This window comes from Lissotriton vulgaris, chromosome 9 (assembly GCF_964263255.1).
Source record: "Lissotriton vulgaris chromosome 9, aLisVul1.2, whole genome shotgun sequence".
Lineage (NCBI taxonomy): Eukaryota > Metazoa > Chordata > Amphibia > Caudata > Salamandridae > Lissotriton > Lissotriton vulgaris.
This window is the reverse complement of record NC_141697.1, coordinates 856,832,797-856,846,965: the sequence shown is the minus strand read 5'-3', so window position 1 is coordinate 856,846,965 and position 14,169 is coordinate 856,832,797.

The window sequence follows — 14,169 nt, the reverse complement described above, 5'->3', positions numbered from 1 at the left end:
AAATATCAAATCAAGGTCATGTCACAGCACTGTTTGCAAATGTTCAGAACTCATTTCATAATTATGAAAAACATGAACCGAAAGAGCGAAGTCTTTGGAGAAAAGTTGGCACTGGTTACCTTTTGCTGCAGAGCCAAGTCGTACACTTCGTTCACCCTCATTTGCTTGCTTTTATCATAGACTTATGACATCTGGCTGATCAGTAAATACAACCGCACCTAGGTAACCCATGATTTAACTCAGAGTGGGGTCACGCGCTGAGGTGAGCACACAAGGGCCACTGGGGCATAGTTGGACCACTGACCTGAAGGAGGCCTACATGCCCCTAGAGGCTGCACTGAAGGCCCCAGAAGGGTGAGCACAAGCAAGGTAAGCCACATGCCACCTTGTCAGTGTCTCTGCAGGTACACCCCGGGTCAGCATGCCACCTTGTCAGTGTCTCTGCAGGTGCACCCCGGGTCTGCATGCCACCTTGTCAGTGTCTCTGCATGTGCACCCCGGGTCTGAATGCCACCATGTCAGTTTTTTTGCAGATGCAGAGTATGCATGCCACCTTGTCAGTGTCTCTGCAAGTGCACCCCGGGTCTGCATCCTACCTTGTCATTGTCTCTGCAGGTGCACCCCGGCTCTGGTTGCCACTTTGTCAGTGTCTCTTCAGGTGCACCTTGGGTCTGTGTTTTGAAGGTGGGCAGGCATGACACATGCTGGTAATGTAACGTGGGGTGAGTGGTCGAGGCATTCCCTCGTTTGCCTGGTGCATAGTGTGTTGGCACAAATAGAAAGAACGTGCGATATGTGTTACTGAATGAGGCGTACAGAAATCTGAGGCCCCTTCTGTAAATCAAGGATGCGATAACAAAATGTGCACTTTTTTTTGCTAATCAGACAGACCCTTACAAGAGGAGAGGAAATATGTGTTTCTGTTTTTTTTGGAAAGCGAAATCCAAAGCACACTAAATACTTTAAAATTATTTACTAGCAAACCTTAAGACCAATGTAAGTAGTGAGTAGTTCAGAAATACTTACTGGGTTTTTGACGTTTTGGTCATATTAAAATAAGATAAAAAAATATCTATTTTCCCAAATTGGTGTGTATCCTTTTTGTGATGTTCTCACTGTTTTACTGTAGTTAATGTGCTGCCCAAATACTTTACACATTGTCTCTTTGATAAGCTTTGATATGTGCCAAGCTACCAGAGGGTGAGCACAGTTTAGCTTATGCGTGTATCTGACTTACCCTGACTAGAGTGGTGAGTTCTGCCTGGCTATGAGGGTACCCTAGCCAACCAGAAACCCCATTTCTAACACTGGTGATCAGCGGTGAGGAGAGGTTTTGTGTTTGTGCAGTGACTTGCAGTAATTTGCTGTACACTACTATCCACATCTAGACCAATTCTAATCAGTTGTTTCTGATCCTTATTAAACAAATCCTACTCTTTTCAATTGCCATTTTTAGTTTTCAATTTTCCCTGATAGGCATTTTTGCAATTTACACTAAAACTTGTCTCTGATTGGTGGTTCTGCATTCATCCTGCAAGAATTGAGTTTGAGCTGGCCAAACTTGAGGGTCAAACTGTGGCTCAGCTCAGCGACTTCTACAAAGGGGTTGGGATTCCTGTGAAGAGCACCACCAGGAAGATGGAGCTGCAAAGGGGAAGGAGAGCCTGTACAGAAGCCCATACTACACTAAATGAGACCCTAGAGGAGGGTCAGAATGTGGATGACTTGAACTAGGCTCTGAGAGGAGGCATTGGGCTGCTGTCTATGGAGTAGATGGGCAACTTACTCCCAGGAATGAGGGCCCCTTCCAGGGCAGGGAGCAGCGTCTCATCCAAAGACCTGCCCCAGGAAGAGCTGGAGCACAGGCTGAAGGAGAGAACATTTAAATTGGAGCTGGCTAAATTGGAGAAGGAGAAAACCTTAGAGGATAAAAAGCTTGCCATGGGGATAGAGGAAAGCCAAAAGAGATTGGCTATGGAAGAGAAAAAAATGATGTTGGCACAGGAGTTGAGCCCAAGAGAGCTGGACATCAAGGACAGATAGGTTGAGTCCAGCAGTGATGGTGGCAGCAATTCTACCAGGCCCTTTGAGAGAGGAGGGTGCACATACCAAAAAGGCTGGTGGCTAATGTTTTTTTTTTTTTTTGTTTTTTTATTTTTGTGTCCTCATATATGCCACCAGTTAATGACTGCTCTAATATAGGCGCTCTTCAAGCCACTGTCACAAACTATCCTTTCCAGCCCTCGTGTTTGTGGATAGCTGTAGAAGATTGCCCAGAGGAAAGGTCGTTACCCGTCCAACTTCCTTTCGGATTGATCCTTGCAACTAAGGAAGGACAGGACCACTTACCTCTGGCATAATCATTGGACTATTATTAGTTTTCGATCCAGGCATTCAATGCTGACCACAGCCTAACAGCTTTATCACCCCCACATAAAATATCAAATTTACTCACAGCCACGATATATTTAAGACAATCTGCGAATTTCGGGGGGGATGCAGACTTCCATGCTTTGCAGATCTCTCTTCTTGCAATGGTCATAACATAAAAAATAAACTGTGACAAATTACTATTAAACACATAATTAGGCAGTAAGCCAAAGAAAACCAATCTGGGTGAACACTGAATTGGAACCGACAAAACCTCTTCTAAAAATTTACACAATTGTTCCCAAAAGTTAGATATTTCTGGACATTCAAAGAACATGTGAATATCATTTGCGCTCCTTAGATTGCACCTAGGACAAAAATATTGCGCCCCGGAGATTCTAGAGAGTTTCGCCGGGGTCCAATACACTCTGTGCAATGTATATAAATGATTCCTTCTTAAATTAGAAGGTTTAATTATCTTTTGGGATAAAGAAAAGGAATCAATCCATAATTTCTCTACTTCCTCCGCTATCTGGACTGAAGAGGGGTCCCATATATTCTTAATTTCTGTTTCCAAATTGTCTCTATTATTCAGTAATATGTTATACCATTGTGCCGTTTCTCTTTTTATTTCTCTAGAATTACTATATAACTCTAAGAATGATTCCTCATTATTTGAGACCCAATTTTGGCTTCCCCACCAGGCCGATAATTGATAAAACTTGAACCTCGTTAAAGTCCCTCCGGTTACCCCCTCAAGAAATTCCCACTTTAAAACTTTCGATTCATCGCATAAGTCCCCCCACTTCAGGAGCCCTGCTCTTTTTAAGGGAAGAGCCAATTGATCCAATAAACACTCTGGGGTGCCTGGTGAGTCCCAAATTGGGGAGTATTGATGATAATATTGGATACACAACAGCCTACACGTCTGCGACCAGTAGTATAAAGCAGCCTTTAAAACTTTCAACCTAACTTTTTTGAAAAATTTTTTGTCACCAAATTTAAACAAGAAGTAATCAGTACCAAAAGGGAGATCCTGTAGCATAGCCTGGAATAGTAAACTATTTGAAGTAAAATCCAATCTATTAGCTAGTATCCTAAAGTTTTTGAGCTGGAAAGCATAACAGTAAAATAATAAATCAGGGAGAGCTAAACCACCTAATCTTAGTCCTCTCCTTAGCTTCTTCCAAGCTATCCTTGGAGATTTGGTTGCCCAAATAAACGACCCTATTCTACCTTGTAAATTAAGGATATCTTTTCTACTGAAAACTAAGGGAATAGAATTAAACAAAAACGTAACCTTAGGTAGAATGATCATTTTAACAAGATTCACTCTGCCGTAAATATTTAACGGTAAAGTGTTCCACCTGGAGAGAAGTTTTTTAATCTCCTTTATTACAATTTCCCAACTAACCTTCGGAGTGTCATCTATATTCTGGGTTAAATAAATACCTAAATATCTCATCTTGCATTTAGCTTCTGGAATAGGGAGTGGGTTATTCCAACACATTACCTCGGTTTTCTCCTTATTAATAGTATAACCTGAAACCAAGCCAAAGCTCTCCGCAAGCCAAAATAACCTGGGAATTGCTTCGAGGGGGTTTGAGGTATACAACAAGAGATCATCTGCATATAGCGCTGTCCTGATTGATAAGTCCCCAATTTTAAATGAAGAAATAATAGAATCCTGCCTTAAAGAACAAACAAAAGGCTCAATGTAGACATCGAACAACAATGGAGACAAGGGACATCCTTGCCTTGTTCCTCTACCAACACTAAACCATTCTGACAGTCCTCCGTTGACCAGAATCTTAGCCCTGGGACTTCTGTATAGAGCCACCACACTTTGGTGGCTGGTGGCTAATGTTGTGGTAGGAGACGACAGAGACAGATGTTTGGAGACCTACGAAATTTCTCTTCAAATGCACAAGGTCCCTGAAGTAGATTGGGGGCTCGTCTTCGGAGCACTTTCATCAGGAGGCGAGGGACACTCTATTGGCCATAGAAGGGCATGACAAGAATTGGTAACCCTTCATAAAGGGGGCCCTAATTAGAAAGTTTATCTGACCCCAGAAAAGTACAGACTGAAGTTCATAGATAGCCAGAAGGATTCCCAACAGACCTGGGTAGATTGTGTGGATTCTTTTTGCAAGGCATTGGATGGTTGTGTGAAGGGCAGTGAGGAGAAAGATTATGAGGGGCTGTATTATTTGTTTGCAACAGAGCAATTGTTCAGTCTTTGTTTTCCAGATCTGTGCCAACACCTTGTTGATAGTAAGCTCACTAACCATAGAGGGCTTGCTAAAGAGGCAGACTGCTGAATCAGCACTAGGGTCCACAAGAAGTTACCTGGGATTGACCCCAAGAAGGGTGGTTCATGCTTCCTCCAGGAGAGTAATGGGGAGGTCAAGGGAGACACAGGGAAGTTCCCAGGTAAGGGGGGAGGAAAGGGTTCCAGAGGCCCTTCTGAGAAACATGGAGGAGGATCTGATAGGTGGTGACTCAGGGCATCCCATTTCCAACCCTACTGCTTTGAGTGTTTCCAGCTGGAACACAAGCGGGGGGACTCTGTCCTAAGAAATCCCCCACTGGTGTTAGCACTACAGGGGTGGCCAATGTGGCCTTAGGGATAGCTAGTCCCCAGGGACAGGTCACAGACCATGCAGTGATCTTCTTTTGTATGGGAGGTTACACAGAGGAGAGTGATAGTTAGTTTCCAGAGGCCCACAGAATGCATTCTGGGGACTCATTTTCTCCCGGTGTCAGGGGAACTGAGAAAGGGCGGGCGCCATAGGCACCCTAACAGTTCAGTTTTCAGGGGGTACAACTTCCAAGTGAAGGACACAGGACCACAGAGAGAGGAACAGGGTGAGGGAGAGTCCTACCATGTCTTCTGTTCAGCCTCAGAGTACAGACTCTGGGCTGAGTGACCAGTCTCAGGATACCACCCCAAAGCTGGTGTTTGGGTGTGTTCACAGCAAACAGCTTGTCCCTTTACCATCCATTGAAATTAGCATTTTTTACTGTATGTCTAGTTCATGTGTGTATTCAATAACAATGATTGTGCTTCCTTTTTAACATGATGGTTATTTCCTAGAATTTATTCTCGAGTACAATGATTTTGTCAATGCTTAGTGGCAAAATAACATCAACCTTCAGGAAATCATATGCGAATTCATCATCATGTGTAAACGGCTAATTTCTTTCTTCCGTTTACACGTGCAGTAAGCGACCCCCCCCCAACAGTTCCTATAAAAGGCAGCACACTCTTCCAAACGGCGCTTGTGTTCGTCAGTGTAAACCCAGCTCACCTGTGCTCCGGTGGAACTTACCCGCAACTTGGACTTCAGCGTTCCTTGTTCTCGGCGGCTTCTGGCTCCAGACGGTCTTCTATTCCGCACGTCTTCCGGCAATCCATTCCCTCGTCCTCCGCTTGCTTGTTCCTTCCGGCTCCCGTCCCACGAAGACCCGGAAACATTCACCGAGACCTGAAACAGAAACAGAAAAGGGACGGTAATCAAAACAATCTTTGGACAATAGTAAGTACTTACTTTTAAAACAATTTGAGGACATCGTAAATTCAAGAGACTTCAAATAAGCCTTGGAAATGTAAGAGCAATCCTTACTTTGGTATTATAAGACAACTATAGACAATCCAGGATATCGAACTCTGCTAGACCTATTGACTGCTCGCATTTCGTTTTGTTAACAATAAAAAAAACTATTTACCAAGATACACCAATAACAAGGAACAAGTTATGTTTCCTGCATTATACGAATGTTTGATTTTAAGACATTGAGACATTTTGGTACAAAAGCACCTGATTATCGCAAGATTCATAATATTGGCCAACTTTCAGGGGCAAAGTAGAAAGTAAGCAAATATATAGAACAGTCAATAGATTTTAGAAGAGTGTTAAGTGATACTGTATTTTAGTATGTCTTTTCTATTTCTTTCTTTTATCTAAGTTCTTTAGGAAAAGAGAAGAATATATCTTCCTAAGGGTGCCCCAGCTGGTGTGAGAATAACGACAGTTCAGAGAGGTACATTTTTATTAGACTGTGAATTGAGAGAGAATTTTAGTGATCGCATAATGCTTTATTCTGTTTAAGAAATAATAGGCAGAAACATTTAGTAAAATGTATTTTATTTATTTCTTCTGTTAGAGACTAAAGCTCAACAGACAAGACTTCTCAAACTCCTATCATAGAAGACACAGTGCTAGTGAGTCCACGAGAGTCAAAAGGAGCGGTGTTTCTCTTTTATTATTTTATCCACTTCCCCCTTCCCTTGGGCTTCTTTCTTCATCACGCATTGCTTAAGCTGTGGGGTGGGTCAGAGGTTTGAGCGAGGGTGCAAATAGTCGTCTCATCCTTCGAGCAGAACAAATTGGAGTGCAGGTGAGTGAGTCTTGACAGCTGGTGGGAGGTGAAGTGGAAAAAGGGTGCAAGGTGAATGGAACCACTGTCTCCCACTTTGAAAAACTACAGAGGTTAGAGGCCCCTTGATGGTTTAGGCCTGGTTCTTGACATTGACAGCTGTCAGTGGCCTCTGTTGGTTGTTGTCCTTGTGGTCAGAGTTTTGCCTGGGTTAGGGACAGAAGTAAGACCTAAGGAGTGTAATTGACCACATCACACTGTTGGCCGCGGTGGTACTGTCTGCCTACTGGGATGCATCTGTGAGCAAAGTAAGGTTAGGTGCTGCACGGATGGAGTCCACAAATAAGGGGAAGAGTTCCCCAAGGGGTAGTTCAGTGGCCCGAGAGCACAGACAGAGAGACTCATTGGGGATCAGATGGGAGTAGAACTGGCAAGTTCCCCTGCAATAGTGGGCCATTGTAGTAGAAATACTTTATTCGGTTATGAATAACTATCAATGTGTATCCAATAAAAAAGCAACAGTACAGAATGCAGCACATAAAACAATCATTCACATATTCATTGAAAAAGTGATGATATCTTCTCACATTTTTACAGTCAAATAGTTCTTTTTTACCATAATTCCTTTAGAACCAGATAACAACATAAACTTCACAAAATCTCATAGGATTATGCCTCCAGGAGTGGAGTACAACAGAGCAAAGAATGCATAGGGTACCTATACATGGCACTACCAGATCATGTACGTGAAAGTAAATAGTCTAAATACATATTTCATAAGGACAAAAAAACCATGTCTGAGAACAATATATAGATAATGAAAGCTAAAAGTATTTCCTTGATCTGAGCTGTACTCTAAAATATATGGTGTATGTTGTGTGCCTAAATGATCTCATGGAGTGACAACCATATAAAAACGTTAAAATAAAGCGTTTGGAACCTTTAAGTGGCCATGCATTGTGCAAAAATACTAACGTACAAAAAGCAATCTAATTAAAAAGGCGTAATCATATTTAGTGAGCCCAATATTAACACATCTTCAAGCAAGTACATTTAGATTTCTCCTGACCAAACAGCTTGCAGGAATTTGCTAACTGCAAATACAATTTTTTGGATGTCTCGCTTTTTAAGATCCTAAAAGGTGCCAGTTGGCTTCTTGTACCCATGTCATGACAAATGGGCACAATCCATTTACGGCGTGAATTACAGTACTCAGTGCAAAGAACATTATAATTATCTCTTCGCTCAAACCACATGCAGGGTATACAGCAGGACCTTAGTTTAGACACCATTTGCAAGTGAAGGATCGTAGAGGAAGAGATCCATGTCGGAAGTGTAGAAACAGGCTTCTTGTTAGAGGCAGGGATATGAAATTTAAAAACGTCTCAAATACTGGGCTTGACTTAAAATCTAAGAACACGTTAGTCGAAGACCTGCATGGGCTATTGTTTATGCATTTCTTATTTATATAGGTCCAGTAGAGAGCTTTTATCACTGTAAGATCGTTTTTGCAGAAAGCAGTTGGATCATCTCAATTGTGCCATTGTACAGGTTCAAGCACCCTAAGCAGGGAAGTCCATCAAGGTATTGATTAGTCTAACCTTGGCTTTGGGCTGTAGAGGGTTGTGTTGGAAATGGCCTCTTCTGCAGGGTTATCCCCAAACCTTTTGGCTTCCTCCTCCTATTATTCAGACCTCCCTTGTTGGCTTTAGGATTCTTGGTACTTTACCACTGCTAACCAGTGCTAAAGTGCATATGCTCTGTACTCTAAACATGGTAACATTGGTGTGAGAAGTTGACCTGGTATATGCTGTCCACTAATTAAAGTGGGCACCTTGCACCAGTCCAAACAACGCTTACGTTGATTTAAGAGGTCAAAGATAACCTTAGAAAGCCATACAACTGGTAGCTGTAGAGAGGAGCCTTCAGGCTTAGTCTTGAAGGAATGTTAAGCAGCTTGTTTTACCAGAATGCAATCTTATTGTAGTGGTTAAATGAGAGGAGAAACACACAGTAGTTATAAAAATGTATATTTATTATTACAATACACCTTAAATATCTCGCAGTATCTGCTACACACGGATAAACACAAAGCACACAATACTGTAGCACAGAAACAATCGTAAGTAGCACTAATACACAGGTGGCTCCAGGGTGAGACCAAGCCATATGCTAAAATAGTGGTATAAGAACCACGACTTGAGTCAAGACAGTGTCTAGAGGGTGTAGAATTGCTGGTACGCCAAGGAACCACCTAAGGTGAGTAAGTAGGGACCCCACCGAGAATGGGTGCAATGGCGAACACAACTGAATGCTATATGCAATTCAATGGGAGAGTCACGGTGGCAGTTTTCAAGTTTAAGGATCCTCTCCTGTGGATTATGAGGAAACCCTTTGGAACATAGAAGTTACCTATCCCAGGGAAGCCGGGTACATAGGGCTGAAGTGGCATCGGAAACCGCTGTTGTTCTCAATGGGAGTCTTGAAAGAAATATCACTGCTGGAAATAAGAAAAGTGTCCGGTGGAACCCACAGGAGGATTCTGGATGGAATGAACCTGCAAGCTGATGGGAGAGAGTCTGGGTCACTCAGGAGTGACCAGGGGCTCGGTAGATGAATGCCGACCGATGTTGGGTGCTTCAGGTGTGAAGATGGAGACCTTGACTCTACAGCTGCAGGGACCAGGCGATGCTGAGGACAACCAGGAGCCGGATACGAGCTGTCCCATGAAGGATGTCAAGTGCTGAGGGGTCGATGTCCGGCGGGAGCACCAACAAGCCTTGGCAGCGGCGACCCATTAAAAAGGTCAAAGAAGGTTATGGTCTGGCCTAGCAAGGACCAGAGGACTCACCACAGCAAGGGGAGACAGGGAAGGCTGGGAGCGACCAGAGGAGCCCAAGAAAAGCATTGTTGTCCCTCAAGTGGACCTACAGGCCAAAGGGACACTAGTGGCAAGGAGACCTCAAGCAGTTTCACAAAGTTCAGCTTGGAGGGCACAGAGTGTGAGGAGGCCAAAGTCCTTTGTATGAAATGTGCACAGAGGTTTGGGCTATCTATAGCCCAATGCTCTTAGTTGGGGAATGCCAACAAGCATATGCACTTGCAAAAGTACCAGGTGCACAGGAGTTCCGGTTATGTGGTCCCTACGAGGGATACTGTCCTCAAACTCAGTGTGAGGGCACCTCGACCTCAAGGAACATAGGAACCAACCTCCTATGTGCTGGAGCCTTCGGAGACTGTAGGAGCTCAGGATCAGCTGACCGGTCAGTTGCATTACGGTGCCTGCAAATGTAGGGGAGTGACTCCTTCACCCCAAGGGAGATACTTCAGCTGTCCTTGATGCTCCACTGGTCCTGCACGGAGCCTGTAAGGTGCGTGGGCACAGATGATGCTTTGGACAGAGAGGGTGATGAAGTCGGGCCCAATCGAAGTTCAGCAAAGTCTAGAGTGTGCAGACGGTCGAAGGTCACGGGTTTCTTGATCAAAATCTTGTCCACATGAAATCCAGAGTCTTACAGCCAGGTAAGCCCTTTCTTACCCACGGGACAGGTTTGGACAGATTCAGGGGATACTTCCAGGGGAGGGTCATTACAGTGGGGAGGTTACTTCCATGTCCTTTGTCCAGTTTCACGCCAGAGCAGGAGCCAATGGCTCCCAGGACTGGTTTGAACTGGACTATGCACAGGACACCAAATGTGCCCCTCGTGCAGACTTTCAGTCACTTTGGAAGTGCACCCATCCAGCTCCAATACACTAAATCCTGTTTGGGAGGTGGTCACACCTCCCAAACAGGAAAGCATGCCTATTGTGCTGCCTTCCTCTGTTCGAGCTTGGCTCAGCAGCAGGAGGCCAGAAGTGTGTCTCTGGTCGGCAGCAACCATTTTGTGCTGTCTGGGTCGAGAAGGCTGTTACAGGGAAGACCAGGGACCCCATGAAGCTTGCTTCTGAAGGATGGAATCATACCTCCCACCCCAGTTACCGTTGTAGAGTTATGATTCCAAGGGCCATATGTAGGTGGCCAAATACCGATCGGTAACACCGAAAAGGCTCATTTTCGGTGTTACCGACAAATATGTAGCCATGTGAGATGTAGGTAATACCGAATAGGATCGATAATAACGAATCGGTAAAAACCTTACGTCACCGAATCGGAATTACCGAAACAATGCGATCCGAATCGGTAGAAACGAATCGGTAAAACCCCCAAATATGCTATGTAGCAAACCCCGGTAATACCGAATTTGGCCAAAATCGGTGATAACGATTCGCTAATTACCACGTTTCTGGAGCATGTGGTAATCAGGAGGAGTCTATATAAACACACCCAAAATGCATCTGTATGACCACAATGGCAGGCCTCTATCTCATAGCAAGGCGCCTACGCCTGAGAGCAGCAGGAATGAGGATCTGGAGACGTGGGGAGCAGGTGTACAGAGTACGCATCACTCTGTTCCACTTGACAGACGCTGAAATACACAAGAGATACAGATTGCACCCAGACACCATCCTGGAGCTAATACGGGACCTAACACCCTATCTGGAGCATCAGACACCAAGGGCCCACGCAATCCCCCCCCCATGTCCAAGTACTCTGCTGCCTGCACCTGCTAGCATCAGGAAGTTTCCAGGGTGTGATAGCAGCAGTGGGTGGAGTATCACAGAGCTGCCTCTCCCGGATCTTCGACACCTTCCTAGACGCCATGATGGACAGAATGGAACATTACATATCCTTCCCCAGTACGCAGGTGGAGCTGCAGAGAACCAAGCTGGAGTTCTATCAACTTGCCCACTTCCCCCACGTGATCGGCTGCATCGATGGGACCCACATTCCCATCTGCCCACCTGCAGCAAGTGAATACATTTACAGGAACCGCAAATCCATCCACTCAATCAATGTGCAGGTGATCTGCAATGCCAAACACATTATCACAGACATTGTGGCCAAATACCCCGGGAGTACCCACGATGCTTACATCTTCAGGAACAGTGGCATACATACACGTCTGCTTGCTGGTGAATTTGCCGACGGATACATACTAGGTAAGTAAATGTCACACACCCTGATGTACACCCTGCCACAAGCTGTTGGTCACACCAATCAATGCCACTTACTTCTCTTCATAGGTGACAGCGCATATGCCCTCCGGCCGTATCTCCTCACACCATATCTGAACCCAACCACCCGAAGGGAGAGGAGATACAATGTGGCACATAGGAGCACACGCAACGTGGTGGAGCGCACTTTTGGTTTGCTCAAAAGCAGATTCCGTTGCCTCCACAAAACAGGAGGTGCGCGTCTGTACAGCCCCATCAAATGTTGCAAGATTATTGCTACGTGTGCAATGCTACACAATCTGGCCACGAAAAAAGGAACTGCAGTGGAACTAACTGAGTCAGAGGACGAAGACGAGGACAACCCTCAGCCAGAGCCCAGCGCGGCTGGTGCTGCAATTGAACATGATGGGAGACATAGACGGGCAGAGATAACATCTCACTATTTCTGAGTGAGTAACGACACTGAGGCATTTCAAATTACATGTACAGGTGTTTATTTGGCACACCTACAGCATTCTGAGCAATGTCCAATTGGACATGGGTTACATCACCCATCACATGCATGTGGACAGCCAGAGTCCTTCACTTCTTGCGTCCCCGTGCTGCACGTGCATGTTCCCCATCCACACTGACTTGTGAGTTGGACCGTTCCTGTGCTGGGACAGTACGTCCACTACGCCTCCTGCACTCGGTGGGTGAGGGTGTGACGCTACCACGGCTGGAAGCCTCCTCACTGTCCCCCCCCTTCCATATTGGATGCCTTGGCATTCTGCATGTGCTCTAGCACTGAGGTCATGGACACCATCCCCCTGGCCACATCCCTGCTGCAATGCGCCATCTCCTCCTGCATGGCGATGGACCGGCGACACATCAGTGATGTCGTACTGGCCAGCCGGTTCACCGACGTAGTATAGTCTTGGAGTCTCAGTCTCTGTCGGCGCATGCCAACACGGTCCTGCTCCAGCTGGCTGCACAGGTTGTCCACCGAGGTTGCTACCCTCTCCATCCCTGCAGACATATTCTCCCCCATGGCACTGATACCCTTCTCCATCTTGTGCATATGTCTGTTAATGTTTGCCACCTCCCTGTGTAACGACTTCATCTCCCTCCATTGCAGGCACTGGACCTTCAGCATGTTGCCTTCCAGTCCAGCAAACACACTGTCACCCTGCTCAAATTCCACTGGACTGACCGGCCTTGCCCTGCGGCGTCGTGATGAGATGTCCGCACCCTCGGATGCTGAACCAGCCCGCTCCCTGTTGGATCTCTCTACGATAGGACTTTGTTGGCGCTGGCTGCCCTCCTCCTCCGACGCCTCCATCTGCTGGAGGGGGATCACGGCATGCCTCCTGCCTGACTGTGGTTGTGGTGGTGGTGGTGATGGTGGTGGTGGTGGTGTAGGTGAACGTCGCAGTGGTGACTGAGTGAGAGGGGATTGCGGCCCTCCCTGGCGCTGTGGTGATGTCTGTGGTGGACGATTGGCTGGCTGCAATGGCGCAGAGCTGGTGTTCCCTGCAGCCATGCTGTCTTCATCGTGTTCACTCCTCTCTGGCCTGGCTGACCTGCCTCTGCTGCCCTCAGCTGCACTGCGAGATGACTCGCCTGAAATGACACAAATGTAAATTTTCTCAATGCTCTGTCTGCAATGCCATTGCATTAAAGTACATGCCAACAGTGCACAGTGGTTATCCTGACCTGTCCAATTATGTTACCATGCTATTGTGTTAGCTGCCCTGACAGTCCTGATCATGATTTCACACTGACTACATCACCCAGTATGCATTGCAGGTAAGCAGTAAGACATGGTGTGGAGTGGGAGCACTTTTACCACTATGGGGGTTGGGGTTTGGGAGGGGTTAGGGCAGCATGCTGGGCATGCTTCTTACCTTGTTTTCTAGCTGCTCTGGCGGAGCTGTCTGCGTCTCCTATGCCACTCACACTCTCCCGCTGGATGGTGGACTCCACCATCTGTTCCAGTGGTGTTGGTACTGGGGCTCGATTTTTTCCTCCTCCAGTTTTCCCTGCCAGCCTATGTCTCTCTGCCATCCTCTGTTTTGCAGTTTTTCTGAGGTCGTACCACCTCTTTCTGATGTCCTCTATGGTGCGCAGGGTCACACCTATGGCATTGATCTTGTCCCGAATGCCACTCCATATTTGCCTCTTCTGTGCGTCTGGCACTTGGTGGGACTGGGCTCCAAACAGCTTGTGGTACTCTTGGGTGACTTCCTCAATCAGGATCTCAAGCTCCTTGTCGCTGAACTTGAGTTTTCTTTTTCTTTCACCTCCCTCCTTCTCCTTGTCCTGGCTTGCCATTGCAATGCTTGTTCTGTTGTTTTTCTCTATTCTTTTTCTGGTCTATGTTGC